General features: G+C 38.4%; 1 protein-coding gene across 7 annotated transcripts in view; it reads right to left on the minus strand.

The window, feature by feature from the left end:
- Nucleotides 1-24,715, minus strand: part of RASAL2 (RAS protein activator like 2) — a 373,545-nt gene that overhangs the window by 74,648 nt on the left and 274,182 nt on the right. The gene's annotated exons all lie outside the window — the stretch shown is intronic.

Genomic DNA, 24,715 nt, shown 5'->3' on the forward strand with positions numbered 1-24,715 from the left:
TGGGAATGCAAGCTAGTGTAGCCACTCTGGAAAATAGTATGGAGATGGCTCAAAAAGTTGAAAATAGAGCTACCCTATGACCCAGCAATTGCACTACTGGGTATTTACCCTAAAGATACAAATGTAGTGATCCGAAGGGGCACATGCACCCAAATGTTTATAGCAGCAGTGTCCACAATAGCCAAACTATGGAAAGAACCTAGAAGTCCATCAACAGATGAATGGATAAAGAATGCAGTATGTCTATATATACATACATACGTATATAAAGGCACGCACACACACACACACAAACACAGAGGAATATTATACAACCATAAAAAACCCGAAATCTTGCTGTTTCCAATGATGTGGATGGAACTAGAGGCTATGATGCTAAGCAAAATAAGTCAATCAGAGAAAGACAATTATCATATGATCTCATTAATATGATGAATTTGAGAAACAAGACAAGACACAAGATCATAGGGGAAGGGAGGGAAAATGAAATAGGATGAAACCAGAGAGAGGGACAAACCATAAGAGACTCTTAATCTCAGGAAACAAACTGAGGGTTGCTGGAGGGCAGGGTGGGGAAGGGATGGGGTGGCTGGGTAATAGACATTGCAAAGGGTATGTGTTGTGAATTGTGTAAGACTGATGAATTACAGACCTGTACTCCTGAAGCAAGTAATACATTATATGAAGTAAAAAAAATAAATAAAATTATAAATCTTAAAAAAGAGAGAGTCTCTTCTGGTTTGCTTGCCTCTCTGCTTTTATCTTATTTTTCCTTCCTTTCTTAAATTATGCATGTCAGTGAAATCATATGGTATTTGTCATTCTATGACTTATTTTGCTTAGCATAATACCCTCTAATTCCATCCACATTGTAGTACATTTTTCTTTTTTTAAAGATTTTGTTTGGTAGTAATCTCTATACCCAAAGTAGGGCTACAACTCTGAGATCAAGAGTTGCATGCTCTACCTGAGTCAACCGGGCTCCCCTAAAGTATCCTATTTCTCAGAGACAGGCATTTTTCTGGTCTCCTCTACAATCTTAGTGTTGCTAGGGAAAGTCACTGTCATTTGTTCTCCAAGGCAAAGGCTTTATTTACTACTTATTTTGATTCAATCAGGATGAGTCACCACGTTTGCTCATAAATGTAGTCAGCAAACCAGATCTGTGTTTATGGAATTCTATTTGGACTGTTTATGGTTGGTTCCAAAACCACTGGCCTAAGTATAGATTTGGCCCAAGGATCTGCTCTAATATCATATATAAATATATTTCTAACAAAAATACAGTTAAGCAGTTACCTGGTAATGTACTAGTAGATGTTCACTCCTACAGTACTGTACTTTTTGTGGCACTTACTATATAGTACTTTCTTGTTTTAATCCATTTATTTAATAAATATTTGTTTTATATCTATTTGTTGTAAAGCATTATACCAGATATTGTAAGGGAATCAAAGATAAAACAAACACAAATTCTGCCCCCATGGAGCTTATAGTTTAATATGGGATTTGGAAACTAAATTTAATATATATAACACAATTAGGGAGGTAAGTGTTCCTAATGTCTGGCATATTTAATCACAAAATATGTTTCTTTGAATCTAGCACACCAATGATTTTAAGTCATGCTATGATTTTATGTACACTAAGAAAAAAGCTACCAATTCAACTATAACACAATGCTTCATCACTTAAAATTTTTATTTTGGGGCGCCTGGGTGGCTCAGTGGGTTAAGCCTCTGCCTTCAGCTCAGGTCATGATCTCAGGGTCCTCGGATCGAGTCCCGCCTCGGGCTCTCTGCTCAGTGGAGAGCCTGCTTCCCCCTCTCTCTCTGCCTGCCTCTCTGCCTACTTGTGATTTCTCTCTGTGTGTCAAATAAATAAATAAAATATTTTTAAAAAATAAAATAAAATAAATAAAATTTTTATTTTGTACTAAGAAAGGTTTTAAAAGACTTAGACAGGTTTTGTCATATGTACACATAAATTGTCAAGGTATTCCTAATGCTTCTTTTTTCTGAACAACTTTTTGACTTGGGGTGGTTGTTCATGTATTTCTACAGAATATCATCCTGTATCCTTTCAAGAATGTTGTTGACAGAGTATCTGAAAAGAGTAACTTACAGGGATGTTAAAATATGAAAAATGTGCATCTTAGAATTGATAATATAATATTATTTTAGAGAGGTATATAGGAACTAATATTAGGATTTCAGAAAAAACAAGGCTACATCATCCAGAGAAACAAGGGGAAGTTATACAGAAGTAGAATATGCTAGGTCCCAGTGGGTAGACAAGATTTGGGTTTGAGGTGCTGAGAAGCAAGGGTATTGTATGGAGCACAGCTTGAGAAATGCCATGGAGATGAGAACACAATGAGTATCCATAGAGTAGACTTAGTCTGGCTGGTATATGATTAGAAATAGTGAAAAACAAGGTTGGGAAGGTAGTTTGTCCACCTACTAAAGCAGACTTATTGCTCCTATTGGCCCTTAAACTTTTAAGGGAAGATGTAATGCTTAACATCAACCATAGTATCTAAACTTTAGTGAGCACTCAATGTGTATGTGAAATTATGGTTGTTCTGGGAATACAGATAAGGGAAAATCCAAGACAGCCAAGACTGGTCAGTAATATTTCACAGAGGTAGTAGAATTTAAAACAAAATTGTTCTTATGGTCCTTGATAAAACTGAAACATGGTTTTCACCTGAGAATATTGTTTAGCCTAGGCTATAAAGGTTGGTCTGGCATTATGTCTATTCAGCCAAGTGGTCTCTCATATGTTCACGAAGACCACATAACTGAACAGATAATGCCACTAAAAACTCCCTATCTCCACGCTAGTCTCAGCTTCTGCTATGCCTCTGTCCTGGACCGACTATGCAATGAACCAGCCTTCCAGTGACATTAACCCTGCCAGGAAACCTCAGAATATCAAATATGCCCACTTTCTCACTGCCCCTTCTGAGAAATTCCTTGTGAACAGATCACTACCCTTTGCACCAAGCACTTCTTCTCTGACTATAGCTTATTGGACCAACAGTGGGTAACTGACCTAATAGTCCCTAAAAGACGGGGCCTGGTAAGAGTCCTGCCTGTAGGATATGGTATCACCTGGTAGATACCAAAAATTCTAGGCTGACTCCTGGCCATTCTCTGCTTCATGCTTTACCCTCCGCAGCTCTGAAAGCTTGAAATTCTCTACCTTCTCCATGCATCTCTGCTACTGCTCATATTCCCTCCCTTCTCCCTGGCTAAGTCATCCTTTCAGACTCAGCATGATCTCTTCTGGAGTGTTTTCTGACATGTCCTACAGCTTGCTCTAGATGAGGGGCTTCTATGCTTCTGGGTATTCCAAGTCAACAGAGTTAATCTTACATTTAGCACACTGCATGCCTGCTTAAGCGCCAACAACCTTCCCTCTAAACTCTGAACTCAGGGCAGGGATTAAACAATCTTTGCCTCCCCAGAGTCGGTCTGATATCAGGCAATTTTTAGGGGTTCAAGAAGTGTCTGCAGAATGGAAATAACACGGGCAGTGAAATGAAAAGCCATTGCAGTGTTTTTGATGCAAGTACCAACGTAGAAAGAGCAGGCAACTCTGAATCAGAAAGTGTGTCTTCAAATCCTGGCTCCCAATGTCTCCTATTGAATGACCTTGGACAAGTCACAACTTCCAAGTTTCAGATTTCTTACCTGTAAAATGGTGAATAAAAAATCATCTTCCTAGGGCCATTCCAAAAAATAAGATAACTGAATGGAAAAGTATTTTTAGAATAATGGAAAATGGGTCCCTGTAAGTATGAACTGACTGTGAATTTAGGGGGAGAGACTCCTGAATAGGTGAGGTAGAATCATGATTTTTTTTCCACCTTAGAAACTACAAGATCAGAGGAAGGGAAGGAAACTAGGTATCAGTTCCACGAGTAGCAAAGATTTTGGCTCTTTTGTTCAGTGGTGTATGCCAGTGCCTACAGGGATATTTGGTACATTGTAAGTGCTCAATTAACATTTGCTGACTGAACGAATTTACTGAAGGTTTCCTGGATATGAAGCACTGGCTAGGTGCTTTCCAATATGTAATACTGTGCAACTGATGCAACAACTCCACAAAATAGCTACTCAGCAACTTGTCTTAGGTCACACAGTTAATGGATGAGGAGTCAGGATTTAAACCCAGTATATTGAAAATACTTAAAGTTTCATGTATTTATTGAGCACCTTTTATTGGCCACATACTTGAGGTACTTGAGATGCTGTTAGTGAACAAAACAAACACAAATCTTTGCCTTCATTAGGCTTCATATACTAGTGGAAAGAGACAGACAATAAGAACATAAATTAGTAACAGACAAGTGCTGTAGAAAAACAGAGCCATGTAAAGAGCTAAGAATAGAAAGTGGTCACTATAGATCTTTTGAAGAAAAATGACACGGACTAAAGACTTGAAGGAGGTGAGTTAGCCTGCAGGTGTAAGAAGGGAAAAGCATTCCAGGCAAAGACTTTAAGACAGAAGAAATGCTGATATGTTTCAGAAACAGCCAAGAAGTCAGTGTGGCTGGAGTGAAGAAAGCAATGGGAAGGGTTGTGCTGGTGCCAGTAGTGGGTTGAGTGGGCAGATCCTGCAGGCCATTGCGAGGCCATCTTGCAGGCCTTACCTTTTACTCTGGTTTCTAAGGAAAGCAACAATAAGAGACAAGACCATCCAAAATGGTCACAAGTAAGTATTTGCTTTTTTGAGAGAAGTAACTTCAGCTATGAAAATTAGAAACATATACTGATTTAATATGGTTCGGAGTAAGAATGTGTGTTATGGGAACCATTCATTTTCTTTATCAAGAGTAGATCACTTATCAACAGCTGGGATACACAGACGATGTCTGACTTCCCAGGTCACATGGGCTGCCAAGTGGCAGAGTTCAACTTCAAGCCCAGGCAGCCTGACTCTGGAGCCCTGGTTTTTTTAACCACTACACTATACTGATTCTCCACATTCTCATTCCTCTTCAAAATACTGAGGGAGGAGCGGAGATGTCCTTCAGCAGGTGAATGGATAAAGAAGATGTGGTTCATATATACGATGGAATATTACTCAGCCATCCAAAAGGATGAGTATCTACCATTTACACCAACATGGATGAACTGGAGAGTATTATGCTAAGTGAAATAAGTCAATCAGAGAAAGACAACTATCATGTGGTTCCACTCATGTGGAACATATGGATCACGGGACAGGAGGGGAAACTGAATGGGAAGAAATCAAAAAGGGAGCCAAACCATGATAGAATTTTAACTCTGGGAAATAAACTGAGGGTTGCTGGAGGGGAGGTGGGTTGAGGGATGGGGTAACTGAGTGATGGACATTAAGGAGGGCACATGATGTGAGGAGCACTGAGTGTTATACGCCAAGTAATGAAGCATCAAACACCACATCAAAAATTAATGATGTACTATATGTTGACTAACTGGATTTAAATAAATACAAAATAAAGATATATTCCTGGGGCGCCTGGGTGGCTCAGTGGGTTAAGCCGCTGCCTTCAGCTCAGGTCAGGATCTCAGGGTCCTGGGATCGAGTCCCGCATCTGGCTCTCTGCTCAGCGGGGAGCCTGCTTCCCTCTCTCTCTCTCTGCCTGCCTCTCCGACTACTTGTGATTTCTCTCTGTCAAATAAATAAATAAAAATCTTAAAAAAAAAAAGATATATTCCTACAAAAGGTAAAAAAACAAACAAACAAAATATTCTAGGCACTATGATATAATGCATTTTCTCCAAGTGTGCTGTACTTAATTTCTATATAGCTCTTATTACAGAATTATATACCACAGAAAGAAAGAAATGTACTATGACAATTTGAAAATACGAGGGGGGAAAAAGAAGACAAAATGCCCACCAGTATGACATCTGACTTAGAAAATTTGCCAGTAGGGCTCCTATCTATATAATTAAACTGAAGCAAAATCAAAACCCTACTGAAATTACTTTTATATGTAACTGATTCCATGGTCATTGTGAGAAAAAAATCCAAATACAAAATTTAGAAAGAGATGGATATCAAGAGGAAAATGCTTCTTTCACATCAAGGTATGACATCTATGTCTTATGTGGCTGTGAGGAGTAGAAGATGCTCCTACAAGCTGACTTTAAAATCCAACAGCATCAACGGAAACAAAGGAAAAGACTGCAAATAAACTGATCTCACCCTTCTGACACCAACCTAATCTGAAAACATAGTAAAACCCTCAAAACAAATCCTACCTCATCCAGTCCTCCTTGGAAATACTGTTGCTACAAGCTACAATTCTGAAAAATAGTAGAAAGCTTATCATTTAAACAACTCCATAGTTATAAAGCAAAAATGACTTACTTTAATTAGTTGGTACTCCCTCTTTTCTGCCAAAATAAGGCTTAAATTTAGCAACTGCCAGTGAAAAGAAAAGCCTAATGTTGCCTTTCTCTGGAGCTTGGCAAATGTTAAGAGAATGATAAAAGTTGCTCACCACCTACAAAGTAGAGTAACCCCCGAAGACTGAACTTGGCTATCAGGGCATGATTGGTAACTGAAATAAAACGGCTGCTATGCAACCGCTCTCAGAAGCCTCCAGGATGGTAATGAGCGCCACTGACTTGCTCGCATCCTTGGGTTGCCGCCGGTCCCTTAAGACATGGAGAAGTGGAGACAGAGAAACATATCACCTTTCGCAAAAAAAAACAAGGAAGGTGTGCAACACAAGCCCGTTTCCATCCTGTATGAGACTTGTCTTATAGTGGCCACACCAGGGATTAGGGAGATCTGCATGATTTAACCAATTTTAAGAGCATTTCCTTAAAATAGTACACGACTGACAGTACAAAAAGCTACCTTGTCAACTAGAAAGGACCCAGGTGAGAACTGTTCTCATTCTGGCTTTTAAAAGTTTTTGTTTAATTAGTAAACTAATTTCTGTGTATTTGTGTATTTTAGCAATTCATAGAATTTCGGATTGCAATTACCCAAGAAGGGTGATGTCCTACATAAATTATTCCCTTCCTTACTCATTTAATAGATCTTAGGAGCTCACAGATGTTCTAAAAAATGTTCACTAGAATCCAGCTGTAGACAATTAACAAGGACGAAGGAAAAGGAAGAGTAACTGAAAATGTTAAACTCTACTTTCCAGTCACCATATTTTACTTCCTTAGTTTATTTTCCAGTTATCAAAAGTCCAAATACAAGGGAAACACTAGGTAGCAAGGATAACAACAAAACAAATCATTGCAAAGTGCTTTTAGTTAACAAGCAGTTTCAGTGTGAGTAATTTCCCCCCTAGTGGGGATTTGTGTTTGTTTTTGTTTTTTGCAAATTAAAGCATCAAAGGAGATGGGGGAAAGGTCCTATAATAAATTACAATTGTTTTTCTAGCCCAGAACTGATGAATCAGAATCTCTGGGTGTGGAGCATAGTGATCTGCATTTTTGACAATCATCCAATGACTCTCTTTTATTAAACAAAGTAAAACATGTATTATGAAACTTCAAAACATACAAAAGCACATACATTAATACATTAACCACATATCCATTAATCAGATCTAATCCACATCAACATTTTGATACACTATTAGATATTAAAATACAAAAGTAAAATATGTATATATTACAATATACAGAGACATGTTAATAAATTTATTTTAATATGGTATAAAATATTGATATATTAAGATTTGTTGTGGGGTGCAAACATCTTTTCTATCCCTAAGAATCTTCTTTGTCGGGGAGGAGTCAAGATGGCGGAGAAGTAGCAAGCTGAGACTGCTTCAGCTAGCCGGAGATCAGCTAGATAGCTTATCTAAAGATTGCAAACATCTGAAAATCCATCGGCAGATCGAAGAGAAGAAGAACAGCAATTCTGGAAACAGAAAAACAACCACTTTCTGAAAGGTAGGACCGGCGGAGAAGTGAATCCAAAGCGACGGGAAGATAGACCCCGGGGGGAGGGGCCGGCTCGCGGCAAGCAGCGGAGCAACCGTGCACAAAATCAGGACTTTTAAAAGTCTGTTCCGCTGAGGGACATCGCTCCAGAGGCTAAACCGGGGCGAAGCCCACGCGGGGTCAGCGTGGCCTCAGGTCCCGCAGGGTCACAGAAGGATCGGGGGTGTCTGAGTGTCGCAGAGCTTGCGGGTATTGGAACGGGAAAGCCGGCTACAGAGACAGAGCCGACAGTAAGCTCGCAGCTCCGTGTTACCTTGAACCGGTCGCAGGCTCGGTGAGCTCGGAGCGCGGCCGGAGGTCAGGCAGACGGGAGTAACTGGGCGCTGTTCTCTGAGGGCGCACTGAGGAGTGGGGCCCTGGGCTCTCGGCTCCTCCGGGCCGGAGACCAGGAGGCCGCCATTTGTATTCCCGTCCTCCGGAACTCTACGGAAAGCGCTCAGGTAACAAAAGCTCCTGAAAGCAAACCGGAGCGGATTACTCACCCCGGCCCCGGGTAAGGGCGGTATAATTCCGCCTGGGGCAAAGACACTTGAGAATCACTACACCAGGCCCCTCCCCCAGAAGATCAACAAGAAATCCAGCCGAGACCAAGTTCACCTACCAAGGAGTGCGGTTTCAATACCAAGGAGAGCAGCAGAATTCCAGAGGAGGAGAAAGCCAAACACGGAACTCATGGCTTTTTTCCTGGGATTTTTTTTAGTCTTGCAGTTAATTTGATTTTTTCTTTTTCATTTTTTTTTTTTTTTCTCGCCTTCGGGTAAAATTTTTTTTTTTTTTAACTGTTACCTTTTTCTTTTTTAACGATTTTTTACTAGTTTATCTAATATATATATTTTTCTTTTTTACATTTTTCTTAGGTGTTTTCTTTTTTTTAAAATTCTTTTCTTTTCTTTTCTTTTTTTTTTTCTTTTCTTTTTGTTTTTTTTTTTCTTTTCTTTCTTCCTTTTTGAACCTCTTTTTATCCCCTTTCTCCCCACTCACGATTTTGGATCTCTTCTAATTTGGTTAAAGCATATTTTCCTGGGGTTGTTGCCACCCTTTTAGTATTTTACTTGCCCCTTCATTTACTCTTATCTGGACAAAATGACAAGACATAAAAATTCAACACAAAAAAAAGAACAAGAGGCAGTACCGAAGGCTAGGGACCTAATCAATACAGACATCGGTAATATGTCAGATCTAGAGTTCAGAATGACAATTCTCAAGGTTCTAGCCGGGCTCGAAAAAGGCATGGAAGATATTAGAGAAACCCTCTCGAGAGATATAAAAGCCCTTTCTGGAGAAATAAAAGAACTAAAATCTAACCAAGGTGAAATCAAAAAAGCTATTAATGAGGTGCAATCAAAAATGGAGGCTCTAACTGCTAGGATAAATGAGGCAGAAGAAAGAATTAGTGATATAGAAGACCAAATGACAGAGAATAAAGAAGCTGAGCAAAAGAGGGACAAACAGCTACTGGACCACGAGGGGAGAATTCGAGAGATAAGTGACACCATAAGACGAAACAACATTAGAATAATTGGGATTCCAGAAGAAGAAGAAAGAGAGAGGGGAGCAGAAGGTATACTGGAGAGAATTATTGGGGAGAATTTCCCCAATATGGCAAAGGGAACGAGCATCAAAATTCAGGAGGTTCAGAGAACGCCCCTCAAAATCAATAAGAATAGGCCCACACCCCGTCACCTAATAGTAAAATTTACAAGTCTCAATGACAAAGAGAAAATCCTGAAAGCAGCCCGGGAAAAGAAGTCTGTAACATACAATGGAAAAAATATTAGATTGGCAGCTGACTTATCCACAGAGACCTGGCAGGCCAGAAAGAGCTGGCATGATATTTTCAGAGCACTAAACGAGAAAAACATGCAGCCAAGAATACTATATCCAGCTAGGCTATCATTGAAAATAGAAGGAGAGATTAAAAGCTTCCAGGACAAACAACAACTGAAAGAATTTGCAAATACCAAACCAGCTCTACAGGAAATATTGAAAGGGGTCCTCTAAGCAAAGAGAGAGCCTACAAGTGGTAGATCAGAAAGGAACAGAGACCATATACAGTAACAGTCACCTTACAGGCAATACAATGGCACTAAATTCATATCTCTCAATACTTACCCTGAATGTGAATGGGCTAAATGCCCCTGTCAAAAGACACAGGGTATCAGAATGGATTAAAAAACAAAACCCATCTATATGTTGCCTCCAAGAAACACATTTTAAGCCCGAAGACACCTCCAGATTTAAAGTGAGGGGGTGGAAAAGAATTTACCATGCTAATGGACATCAGAAGAAAGCAGGAGTGGCAATCCTTATATCAGATCAATTAGATTTTAAGCCAAAGACTATAATAAGAGATGAGGAAGGACACTATATCATACTCAAAGGGTCTGTCCAACAAGAAGATTTAACAATTTTAAATATCTATGCCCCCAATGTGGGAGCAGCCAACTATATAAACCAATTAATAACAAAATCAAAGAAACACATCAACAATAATACAATAATAGTAGGGGACTTTAACACTCCCCTCACTGAAAGGGACAGGTCATCCAAGCAAAAGATCAGCAAGGAAATAAAGGCCTTAAACGACACACTGGACCAGATGGACATCACAGATATATTCAGAGCATTTCATCCCAAAGCAACAGAATACACATTCTTCTCTAGTGCACATGGAACATTCTCCAGAATAGATCACATCCTCGGTCCTAAATCAGGACTCAACCGGTATCAAAAGATTGGGATCATTCCCTGCATATTTTCAGACCACAATGCTCTAAAGCTAGAACTCAACCACAAAAGGAAGTTTGGAAAGAACCCAAATACATGGAAACTAAACAGTATCCTTCTAAAGAATGAATGGGTCAACCGGGAAATTAAAGAAGAATTGAAAAAAATCATGGAAACAAATGATAATGAAAATACAACGGTTCAAAATCTGTGGGACACAACAAAGGCAGTCCTGAGAGGAAAATATATAGCGGTACAAGCCTTTCTCAAGAAGCAAGAAAGGTCTCAGGTACACAACCTAACCCTACACCTAAAGGAGCTGGAGAAAGAACAAGAAAGAAACCCTAAGCCCAGCAGGAGAAGAGAAATCATAAAGATCAGAGCAGAAATCAATGAAATAGAAACCAAAAAAACAATAGAACAAATCAACGAAACTAGGAGCTGGTTCTTTGAAAGAATTAATAAAATTGATAAACCCCTGGCCCGACTTATCAAAAAGAAAAGAGAAAGGACCCAAATAAATAAAATCATGAATGAAAGAGGAGAGATCACAACTAACACCAAAGAAATACAAACTATTATAAGAACATACTATGAGCAACTCTATGGCAATAAATTTGACAATCTGGAAGAAATGGATGCATTCCTAGAAACATATAAACTACCACAACTGAACCAGGAAGAAATAGAAAGCCTGAACAGACCCACAACCAGTAAGGAGATTGAAACAGTCATTAAAAATCTCCAAACAAACAAAAGCCCAGGGCCAGACGGCTTCCCGGGGGAATTCTACCAAACATTTAAAGAAGAACTAATTCCTATTCTCCTGAAACTGTTCCAAAAAATAGAAATGGAAGGAAAACTTCCAAACTCATTTTATGAAGCCAGCATCACCTTGATCCCCAAACCAGACAAGGATCCCACCAAAAAAGAGAGCTATAGACCGATATCCTTGATGAACACAGATGCGAAAATACTCAACAAAATACTAGCCAATAGGATTCAACAGTACATTAAAAAGATTATTCACCACGACCAAGTGGGATTTATTCCAGGGCTGCAAGGTTGGTTCAACATCCGCAAATCAGTCAATGTGATACAACACATCAATAAAAGAAAGAACAAGAACCATATGATACTCTCAATAGATGCTGAAAAAGCATTTGACAAAGTACAGCATCCCTTCCTGATCAAAACTCTTCAAAGTGTAGGGATAGAGGGCACATACCTCAATATCATCAAAGCCATCTATGAAAAACCCACCGCAAATATCATTCTCAATGGAGAAAAACTGAAAGCTTTTCCGCTAAGGTCAGGAACACGGCAGGGATGTCCATTATCACCACTGCTATTCAACATCGTACTAGAGGTCCTAGCCTCAGCAATCAGACAACAAAAGGAAATTAAAGGCATCCAAATCGGCAAAGAAGAAGTCAAATTATCACTCTTCGCAGATGATATGATACTATATGTGGAAAACCCAAAAGACTCCACTCCAAAACTGCTAGAACTTATACAGGAATTCAGTAAAGTGTCAGGATATAAAATCAATGCACAGAAATCAGTTGCATTTCTCTACACCAACAGCAAGACAGAAGAAAGAGATATTAAGGAGTCAATCCCATTTACAATTGCATCCAAAACCATAAGATACCTAGGAATAAACCTAACCAAAGAGACACAGAATCTATACTCAGAAAACTATAAAGTACTCATGAAAGAAATTGAGGAAGACACAAAGAAATGGAAAAATGTGCCATGCTCCTGGATTGGAAGAATAAATATTGTGAAAATGTCTATGCTACCTAAAGCAATTTACACATTTAATGCAATTCCTATCAAAGTACCATCCATCTTTTTCAAAGAAATGGAACAAATAATGCTAAAATTTATATGGAACCAGAAAAGACCTCGAATAGCCAAAGGGATATTGAAAAAGAAAGCCAACGTTGGTGGCATCACAATTCCGGACTTCAGGCTCTATTACAAAGCTGTCATCATCAAGACAGCATGGTACTGGCACAAAAACAGACACATAGATCAATGGAACAGAATAGAGAGCCCAGAAATAGACCCTCAAATCTATGGTCAACTAATCTTCGACAAAGCAGGAAAGAATGTCCAATGGAAAAAAGACAGCCTTTTCAATAAATGGTGCTGGGAAAATTGGACAGCCACATGCAGAAAAATGAAATTGGACCATTCCCTTACACCACACACAAAAATAGACTCAAAATGGATGAAGGACCTCAATGTACGAAAGGAATCCATCAAAATCCTTGAGGAGAACACGGGCAGCAACCTCTTCGACCTCTGCCGCAGCAACATCTTCCTAGGAACAACGCAAAAGGCAAGGGAAGCAAGGGAAAAAATGAACTACTGGGATTTCATCAAGATCAAAAGCTTTTGCACAGCAAAGGAAACAGTTAACAAAATCAAAAGACAACTGACAGAATGGGAGAAGATATTTGCAAACGACATATCAGATAAAGGACTAGTGTCCAGAATCTATAAAGAACTTAGCAAACTCAACACCCAAAGAACAAATAATCCAATCAAGAAATGGGCAGAGGACATGAACAGACATTTCTGCAAAGAAGACATCCAGATGGCGAACAGACACATGAAAAAGTGCTCCATACCACTCGGCATCAGGGAAATACAAATCAAAACCACAATGCGATATCACCTCACACCAGTCAGAATGGCTAAAATCAACAAGTCAGGAAATGACAGATGCTGGCGAGGATGCGGAGAAAGGGGAACCCTCCTACACTGTTGGTGGGAATGCAAGCTGGTGCAGCCACTCTGGAAAACCGCATGGAGGTTCCTCAAAATGTTGAAAATAGAACTGCCCTATGACCCAGCAATTGCACTATTGGGTATTTACCCTAAAGATACAAATGTAGTGATCCAAAGGAGCACATGCACCCGAATGTTTATAGCAGCAATGTCCACAATAGCCAAACTATGGAAAGAACCTAGATGTCCATCAACAGATGAATGGATCAAGAAGATGTGGTATATATACACAATGGAATACTATGCAGCCATCAAAAGAAATGAAATCTTGCCATTTGCAACAACATGGATGGAACTAGAGCGTATCATGCTTAGCGAAATAAGTCAAGCAGAGAAAGACAACTATCATATGATCTCCCTGATATGAGGAAGTGGTGATGCAACATGGAGGCTTAAGTGGGTAGGAGAAGAATCATTGAAACAAGATGGGATTGGGAGGGAGACAAACCATAAGTGACTCTTAATCTCACAAAACAAACTGAGGGTTGCCGAGGGGAGGGGGTTTGGGAGAAGGGGTTGGGATTATGGACATTGGGGAGGGTATGTGATTTGGTGAGTGCTGTGAAGTGTGTAAACCTGGTGATTCACAGACCTGTACCCCTGGGGATAAAAATATATGTTTATAAAAAATTAAAAAAGTATTAAAAAAAAAAAAAAAAAGAATCTTCTTTGTTTTAAGAGATTCATTTTCATTTGACAGAACACTGTTACATCAGATTTCTCTGGATTATTACCTTCCTGTTAAATTTTCTCAAACCTTTTACTTCCAACTTTATATGTTTTAAATGTACCTTTTTGGAAAAAAAAAAAACCATTAGGTCTATTGAGGTATAATTTACAAAAGGAAACTTCACTATATTTAGGTGTATAGTTTGTTGAGTTTTAACAAATCTATATACAAGTGCAACTTGAGAAGGGAAGGAATCCTGATGTTTTTTCCTTTCTATGTAAAATAGTTTTAGATTTACAGAAAACGTGGAAAAACAAGAGAGTTTTCTCTTACCCAACTTCCCGAAATGTTAACATTTTACATAACCATAGTAAAATTATGAAAATGAAAAAATGAACATAGGGTAGCATACCAACAAATTATAGACCCAATTCTAACCGTCACCAGTTTTCCCGCCGTATTCATTTTCTATTGTCACTGTAATAAACTGTCACAACATGGTGGCTTAAACAGTACAAATCTATTATCTTACAGTTCTATATGTCAGAAGTCCAACACAGGTCTCACCTGGCTAACATCATTGTGTCTGCAGGGCTATATTCTTTTCTGAAGGCCCTAGGAGATAATCTGTTTCCTGGCCTCCAGAGGCCACCCAGGCTCTTTGGTTTATGGTCCCCTTCCTCCCATCTTCAAGGCCAGTAATGTTGTATCTTTCTGAAAGGTTCTGTTTTTAAGGCTGCAATTAAAATGAACCCATCTAGACAATCTAGGGTACTCTTTTCACTTCAAGGTCTTTAGCCTTAATCCCATCTGTAAAAATTTCTCTTGCTATGTAAAATAACATATTCACTGATTCTGTGTATTAGGATGTGGACATCGTGGGGGCCATTATTCTACCTTCCTTCCACATATAGTCTATGTAAGTACTTTCTAACAAGTGGGCCATTTAGGTTCCCATCATTCTGTAATCATAAACAATGTTGCAAAGAATACCTTGCACATCTGTATTTTCATACTGATGGATGTGTACCTTCAGGGTAGACTGCTAGAAGTGAGATTGCTGGGTAAAAGGGTAGGCACATTGGTAGCTTTGTCAAAATCCCCTCCAGAAGGGTTGCACTAGTTTGTATTCCCATCAGCAATGTGTGAGAGTGTTTCCCATGATCTCACCAACTAATTTACTGTCATACTGCATAGTTTTTGCTAGCCTAAAAGATAAAATAGTATCAAAATATTGTTCTAATTTGCATTTCTCTGATTATAAGTGAGTTTGAATATTCTTTTTATATGTGCAGGACTGGGAATTACTGTTCATACTTTTTTCTCCCAGTTTTTCTATCGGGTTCTGGTCATTTGTCCCTCAATTTTTTTTTTTTAAGATTTTTATTTATTTGACAGAGAGAGGGAGAGAGAGATCACCAGTAGGCAGAGAGGCAGGCAGAGAGGGTGGGGAAGCAGCCTCCCCGCTGAGCAGAGAGCTCGATGCGGGGCTCGATCGAGCTCGATGCGGGGCTCGATCTCAACACCCTGGGATCATAACCTGAGCCAAAGGCAGAGGCTTAAGCTACTGAGCTACCCAGGCACCCCTGTCTCTCAATTTTTAATAGTTCTTTATATGTTGTGAATGTTTTCTCTCAGCTGGTTATCTTTTAACTTTGTTTTATGATGTCTTTTTGCTAAAAAATCTTTTTTAAAAAAAGATTTATTTTAGAGAGAGAGAGAGCGTGCATGCTCATACTGGGGCAGTGGTAGGGGGAGAGAGAATCCCAAGCTGACTACGCCCCGAGCATGAGCCCAGCGTGGGGCTGATCCCACAACCCCAAAGCAAACTGAGTCAGATGTGCAACTGACCGAGTCACCCAGCCACCCTATCACACAATTTTTAAAACCGTTTTTGCCTTTGGCTTTTCCATAACCACTACCAAAAGTTTTTTCCTACATTAAGGTTATCAATCTTTCCTACTGCACTTGCATGGTTTATTCATTTCATTTTATTTTCCATTTAGATCCTTAATCCATTTGGAGTTTATGCTTATGTGAGGCGTGACATACATCTCTAATTTTACCTTTTTTCCCAAATGACCACTCATTTGTCCCTACACTATTTCTTTCAAATGCCAACTCCTCAGGAAGCCATTCCTGATTTCTCTAATAGGAGTTATAGTCTCTTGCCTCTGATTATCTAAGCTCTTTTGTTTATATTACTGGTTTCCTCTGTCTTGACCAATAATTAGTTCTGTTCCCATGCTATATCCCCTACTAAGCCTTAACTCCTATTTTATATCTCCTATGAGTCTTAACTCCTGAAGTCAAACATTATTGAGCTCATATTTGTTATTTCTTCAATGCTTAGCATATAGTGGGTTACTTAATACATACTTGCAGAATGCTAATGATTAATCTGAATTATTAAGAAAAGCCCAATACACTCAAGAAAGTAGTGAAAATATCTAATACATTTAAAGAAAAAAAAACTCCTTGAAATTACTAAAATTAAGCTTAGTCTGTGTTTAAAGAGGAAAAGTTTAGTAACTAGAATATTCACTTCTGTAGACCACTTCAGTTCCTGCTAATGAGATGTTATGTTGATTTTCTTATGACTGGCAGAGACTGCTGATCTTAAGTTCACAGAGTGTGAATATAAGAAAAAATGGCTTTAAGGAATAAAATAATGAGAAATGATGGGTCAAAACTAAGAAAGAGAACATTGTCCCAAAGTGAGGTCTATTAGTCTATTGGACAGTCTCCCAGAGGTTATCATGGAAGCCTGAAAAAGCATCAGATAATAGAATGTGAGAGATACTTTCTCATTGTCAGGGGAGATGGACTAGATGAATTTAATTGAAGTTTTCCATCTCTCATTTCTAGGACTCTAAGAATAAAACCATCACAGATGGAGGGGAGCTTTGGAGCCTAGTAGTTATTTAAAAAAAATAAAATTCTTACTGCCTCTGATGAAACAAAATGCACTTGCACTTGAAACTCATATTATGGAAGTGGCAGTAAACAAAAGATACACATAAAACAATAAAATTATTCTTTACTAATGTCCATCAGGATGGCTTTTTAAAAATATATAGAATAAAATGGGGAAGGGAAGGAGAAACGCATCATGGACAGAATTTTATTAGGCATATTTATATAACTTCTAGAGGCTATTTCCTAACTGTATTGTTTCTAATGCTGCAAATATTTTTTTCATTATAAATTCATTATAAATTAACATATTGATCCTAAGTATATAGTACTTTTTTTTTCCCCTGCAAACTTCCAAGGATCTTCAAATACTGTGTAGTATTTCATTAGCATAAGAAAGGCATCATAGGCCTTAGAGTAGGTCAAACAACTTGCTCTTGGTCACACATGTGAGACACTAACTGAACACACATTAAACAAATATATCTTACCACTCCTTCGCCTGTTTTTGGTACAAGTTCCTAAGCACTAATAATATAACATCCAATACTCTGGCAGAATTCAAAGGTCGGTAACACAGGCCCTAGATCATATGGTCAGAAGAGTGTAGAGACTTTCAACTGATGAAAAAGATACGAGTCCAGGTAGCTAAGGACAGACCATCAGGTTTGGATCTTCACTTCTGCTGGTGCTATTATCTTTTCTTCATTTAACTTTTAAAAAAAGTTGAGAGCAGACCATATTTCTAAGCATCCAATTATTTCTTGAGTAAGAAGACAACTAAGATAGTCTCTATGAGTTACTCTATCATTAATCTCACAGGACTTCCATAGAAAGAAAATTATTCCTTCTATTCACTACATTCCTCCCTTAATCCTTCACCAAACAGATTAATATACACCCTTAAAAAAATTTCACAACGTTGATTAATTTTAAACCATCAACTAATGATGGCGATGTTATGGCTTAAGAGGTTAATGTCTTTGCAATGGGTGTACCTTAGAAATCACGAGTTACCTATACATTAAGTGAGTTTTCAAAAACAGTTTAGAAAAAAGAAAAAGTCAGTCTTGGAATTCTGAGATCAACAAGATATAGTCCTGATCTTCTAGAAGAGTGTTTCTGAGTTGTCTTGACTATGTCTCAAATGAGTAAAATACTGTTGGTATGCATTCCTAAAGTTGTTTACTTACAAAATACAAGAATGTTCTAATGTGTGATTATAAAACATTCAATAACATAAAAATTTAAAGAGTGAAATTTTAAAAATCAAATATTTATTATTTTCTTTCTGCAACTCAGATGGATGCTATAGAGTACCCTCTGAGATATATACATCCTATGCTGGAGACTATCACCATGCAACCAGGCAAATAATGACTCTACAATAAGTACTATCACCAACAAATGTATATTCTTGTGGAAGGACAGGGAAGGTCAAGGCTAATGTCACCTAAACACTGGAGCTGAATTTTAAAGGATGGAGAATACTTTTAGGAAGCATAGAAGGTAGTCTTTTTAGGCAGAAACTACAAAGAAAGCTGAGGAAACTTGTTTAGGGAACTTTTAAATTTGGGGAAAATGGAGCACTGAGATGGAGAACCCTCTAAGTTTGGTGGTTGAGAGATCTGGGGGTGGGGATGGAGATATTGGGTATTAGGAAATGAAACTGGAAGGCCAGCCAAAAACTTGACAATGAAAAGTTCTCTGTGCCAAATGAACTTTGGTTTTTATCATCCTATAAAACACAAGTCCAATTCAAAAGCTTTCAGCAGGTGACTGATGCTTTTTGATGGAAAAGCTAGGTCTGTCTGGAAATATTTAAATGTGGGGAAGCAGGAAAGGAAAGAGGAAATTTGGTCATGTCCATGGGCATGGGAACATAGAGAACTACTAAGCAAGGGAGAGTTAAGTAATGATCAGATGATCAAGGTTAGAGCAGCAGTGAGATGGCTAGAGTGGGGACAGAGATGCTGGAGGTCAGGAGATGAGTTAAAGTCTCTACTATACGAGATGGAACTGGCTACATATTTTGAGGAGCTCAGTGCAAAACACAAGGGTCCTTGTTTGAAAAGCAGGAACTCAGGGCCATTAAAAGTACTAAAACCAAAACCTTTCCTTTCTTAAGCCGTCTCTCTCTCCATCTGCTCTGGTGTTTTTCATTTGCTATTTTATGTCATGCTCCCTCAGGCACCAGGGCAAGTGCAGACCTTCACAGGTGCCCAGGGCCCCTGCCCATGATTCAGTATGTGGGTGGCCCACTGGATGCCAGGTTGCCCTTCCCGAGCCAATAAACCCAAGTGCCATGCCCAGGCGCAGGGTAGGGAAGTTGAGCCAGGCTTCTTCCCTTCCCACAGCTGTCTCTGCAACTCACTAGGTATCTGGCTTGGGGATGGGCAAAAGGCTTGCTCCAACTGAGCTGTGGCCAGACACCAGTGAAGCTGACAAGCAGGAGCAAGGACAGTCCTGCCAAGTGCTGCCTTGCGGTGCCACAGAGCATGCAGGCTAACCCCATCTTTTTTATGTGTGTAATAAAGGCCCATGCCAGGGTCAAAGAGTGACAGCTAGGGCTGAGTAAGGCAGATGGGAGGGGTTGGTTGGGGTTCCAGGGTTTGGGAGGTAGGCAGTATAGAATCCATCCCAGGGAGGCAACAGAGGTGGTGCCAGGCCTTGGCTCCAAGTCCCAGCACATGCTCCACTGTCCCCTTAGACCATACTTACAGAACATAAATCCAAAGATGGAGCAATAAGAATCTTAGGATGGAAACCACAGAACATTGAACTCCATGCGCAGGGCCTGAGTGCAGGTTCTGTGCACTGGCCTGACGCTCATGAAGCAGGTCCTGGTGCTGGTTCAGGAGAAGAATGTTCTAACAGACAGGGATAATTGAAGTAAGTGGCAGTGGGGCTGGGAAACAGCTGGATGGATGAATTTGGAGAGAGGAGAAGAGAAGAAGATCTGGTAACCGAACTTGGGAGGAAAGAAAATACTATGGTTCTGGGAACTGAGGAAATTTGTTGTACTACAGAGTCAGGAATTCAGGGGGGAAAGATTTTGAGGAAAAACTTAAGTGAATACAGTTTGGGGCCAGAACTAAGTGTTAGTTGAACCCAGAGGACTGTTTGGAAGAAGATTCTCCAATAAAACATCACTTTCTATTTCCTCTTTTGTTGATCATTAATTTCATTACCATACAAAAAGTCAAGGAAAGGTCCTTCTAATATGAAGATCTCAGCATCAACCCATTAAACAAGCCCACATCTAAAACATCATACAAGGCTTTAGAGGTTTCAAAGGTGGACTAGATACAAAATGAAAAAAGTCAAGAAGTTTATTTAATAGACATGAATTTGTGGAAGACATTATAATATAAAGTATACTAGACAAGATACGAATAGCTCAAGATGTAAAAATTTGCAAAAATTAAAAAATATTCATATATGTATATGACTGCCATAATTTTTTTCTTTTAAAACCAAATGTCATGCTTCCTATTTCGATATCTAGTAAAAATGCATGAAGCTACACAAGCTTCCTTGTAGCAGGCAAAATTATGATAGTTTGCATAAAAATGCAAATATCTAAAGTATCACTAATGAGCACTTAAAAAAAACTTGTAGAAAATAAGTAGCCAATATATAACGAAATGCATTTTATTGTCCTTTTCCTCCCCAAAATAGATTTCATTTAATTCAATATATCTAAAATATTATCACTTCAACTTGTACTCAATATTAAGAAGTACTCAGACACTGTTTATGCTTTTTTTTCTCATTTTCTTAACAGCTTTATTAAAATAAAATTCAGAGACCACCAAACTCACTCTTAAAGTGTACACTTCAGTGGTTACTGTCTATTCAGAAAGGTGTGAAACTGTCACTACTTTCAGAATATTTTCATCACTCCTCAAAGATATCCCATATCAATCAGTAGTCGTTCTCTCTTCAACCCCTGGCAACCATTAATGTCGTTTCTCTCTCTATGGGTTTGCCTATTTCGTACATTTCACATAAATAGGATCCTATAATATGTGGCCTGTTGTGTCTGGCTTTATTCATTTGGTGTCACGTTTCCTAGGTTCTTCCATGTTGTACCGTGTGTCAGCTTTTCAGTCCTTCCTATGGGTGAACCGTGGAGCGAACACGTTTTGTACATCCATCCTTCTTCAGTGGATGGACATTGGGTTGTGTCCACTTTTTGGCTGGTACAGATAATGCTGCTAGGAACAATCATTTCAAGATTTTGTATAAACACGTTTTCAATTTTCTTGTATATATACCTAAAGGTAGAATTGCTAGGTCATATGGTAACTCTGTGTTTAATTTTTCGAGGAATTGTCATGCTGTTTACAAAGTGGCTGCACCATTTTAAATTCCCTTCAGCAAAACAGTAGGGTTCCAATTTTTCCATATACTTGTCAACAATTATTACATTCTCTCTTTTTGATTACAGTCATCCTAGTATGTATGAAGTGGTATCTCACTGTGGTTTTGATCTGCATTTCCCCAATGGCCAGTGATGTTGACCACCTTTTCATGTGCATATTAGCCATTTGTACATCTTCTCTGGAGAAATATCTATTCAAATTCTTTTGGAACATTTTCTCCTAATAGCTATAAAAGTCTGACAAACAAATTTGTAGTGATATTAAAATCAAATGATAACCTGGGAATGAAGTTCTTTTAAAATGAAATTAATAGGTGCTTAATATAAAACATAACTTTAAAAATCCAGTGGAATGGTCCTGGCATAGGTTATAGAATTAATGGGCCTGAGCGTAGGAAGGCCCTCAGTGTTATTATGTATCAGCCCTGGTCATACCCTGCTGAGTACAGGTATAGCTGAGAAGTACAAAAATACCTTCTTGTACAGCTAACACCAGCAAAATTGAGAAGTTGGCAAGGTTTCACTTCTCTATCTAGCTTCTTAAGTTCGGTGAAAGAGGAAAGCATCTAATATTAGTTGTACTTAGAGGTTAACTACATGTTACTTTAAGTGGACATTAGCCCTTGAAAACATTTATTTCTAATTGAAATGAAAGGTGTTAAGCCTCCACTCCCCCATTAAAGCAGAAGAAAAATATCTTTGCTTTGAGGAAGAGGGGTTTATAGTATACTCTCCATAAGAACGAGCTATAAGTGAGTTCATCTCATTCTCTCTCTCACAGAGCCCTCTTGTCCTAGGCAGGATTCATTGGTATCATCATTAGATAGCACTGCTGCAAACCTGTTTTATGAAAAACCATAGGTTGAGGACAGCTTCCATCATTCTTTTGATTCTTTCAAGTTGAGAATCTTGGCAATATTCCCTGCCATGCATGTTCCCTTTTCTCTGGGTATTTGCTATCTCCTTTCTATCTCCCTTAAGGGGGCATACCTGACCTTATTCATTTTTTCTCTGCTTCAAATTTTATATTTTCTAGGATATTTATTATTAAAAAATTAAAAGTTATACCCCTTCTGATTAAAAAATTTAAAGGTATAATTAATATTTATATCTTCAGACTCTACTTTTTCTTTACTGAGAATCTTGTTTTTTATATTATTTTTACCTCTGGTAGTCCTATTTTGATAGACATATAATATTAATATATCCATATACTGTATATTCACATATACATGAATATAAATACACTCTCTATTAAAAAGAGGTACCACTGCAGGGGGATCCTACTTTGGATTTTAACTCCACACAGATGGACAGTAAAGAGAGGAGAAGTTGGGTATAGAATCTTTAAATAGCAGAGAACAGAACTTTTGAGTGTCCACGAGTGCAGCTGCAATGAGGAATACAGAAGTTGAAATGGTATATAGCACCTTGGCTGCTATGATTTCAAACTGATTATTTCACCCCTAAGACAGAGATTCTCAGAGGTCACTATGCCACAATAAAGCATTCAGTAAATTTAGACTCGTCATCTGAACGGACGGTGTCCAACACTTGGAAGGACAACTAATATACAAAGCAGCATTTGTGGGCAATAACAGGCCACTGAAAAAAATGTCACTTACTAGTTTCTTATGCCAGACTTGAAGGTACAGAAGAAAGCACTGATGTCTGCCGGGAAGGCATGGACTCAAAGGGGTTCCTAATATATTAACCAATCATTTGGACAAATAGTTCTCAACCATGGGTATATGTCAGAATCACCCGGGAAGGTTTCAAAAAACATAAAATACAGGGTTCTAGTTCAGACATTTTGGCTGAACTAGTCTGAGGTGGAGCCCAGACATTAGTTTTGCTCGTTTGTTGTTTTTGGAGATGTTCCTTAGGGGATATTTAGGTAGGGCCAGCGTTGAAAACTACTGGTTTTGACAACGAACGCTATTTGACCTTTATCAAGTGGGCATGAAGCTTTGTCTCTTTGTTTAACTTGGAAAAACAAAATTTTATTGAAGATCTTACTGATTTTACTTATTCTATTCAAGACAGAGACCAATACCAACTGAGCCTCACATCTCAAAACTTAAGAAAGAATGTAACATTTCTTTTTACACAAGAATTTGACTTAGTCCATATTTATTCTTCCGAGGCTTTACTTCTCTAAAAACTATATAAAGTTTTCATCTTTTGACAGTCTTTTATATCTACTCTATCTGATTGGGAATGCTCAGGTGTCACAGTGACAGGAACAAGAAGGGTTACAAAGGAGTAGTCAGCTACTGCCTTAGCTCAACTATGCTTTCTGGTTGTCTTGGCATATATTTTAGTGCCTGAATTCTTTTAGAGCCAAACTCAAAAGCTAATACAAACGAAGCAGCTGCGACTGCATTGTGTTACATTTACATGGAAGGCCAACTCAGACCATTGTGTTATGGAAATGAGAACACTAAGCCAAACACCTGGCCCGGAACACAAGCAGCTTTCTTTTAGCCAAAGCTAAATTGATGGCATCGTCTAAGGAGAAATGATATAAATATCATAAATATCAATAGTCACTTTATAAATAGAATATTAAAGAAAGAAGCCTGTTCCAAAAACTCAAGCAATATGAAACAAATATATACAATTACAAGGCATTGATCATTTTCCCTTTCTGAATTAAATTTAAGTACCTGGATAACTTTTATTAGTTTACTCCTTTCTTTCTAATCACCCCTGTAATATCATTTCAATATAGTTTTAACAATGGGTAAGACATGCAATGGATGTTTTACTTAAAGGAAAACACAAATATGACAACTGTAAAAAGTCTAGCAAGATGCTAAAGAAAAAAATGAAAAACAGCATCTTTAAAAGAGGCAACAACTATTCAAATGACAAATGGTTCTTGAAGAAGCTAATAGTCAAAACTCAGATCTGCAAAATCATTTGTGAACTTATACATATGTATGGCACCTAAAAGGCTCAAAGAAATATCCACAGAAACAAATCATTAAATAAAGAATTCTATCTAGTTTCACTCCCCAATATAAGTAGGCACAGTATACACTATACACATAAAACACCATAGCCCTGAATTCCAAATACATATTAAAATTTCTCTTGGTTGAAGAAAAAAATGTAACTATTCTGCACAGGTATACTCATTTACTCCAAATGATTGCTTAGTGATGATTAAATGGTTTAGCAATCCATTCGACTGAGATCTCATCAGTAATACCAAGAGAGTAAATCACTTGATTC

Source organism: Mustela lutreola, chromosome 14, assembly GCF_030435805.1.
Source record: "Mustela lutreola isolate mMusLut2 chromosome 14, mMusLut2.pri, whole genome shotgun sequence".
Classification (NCBI taxonomy): Eukaryota; Metazoa; Chordata; class Mammalia; order Carnivora; family Mustelidae; genus Mustela; species Mustela lutreola.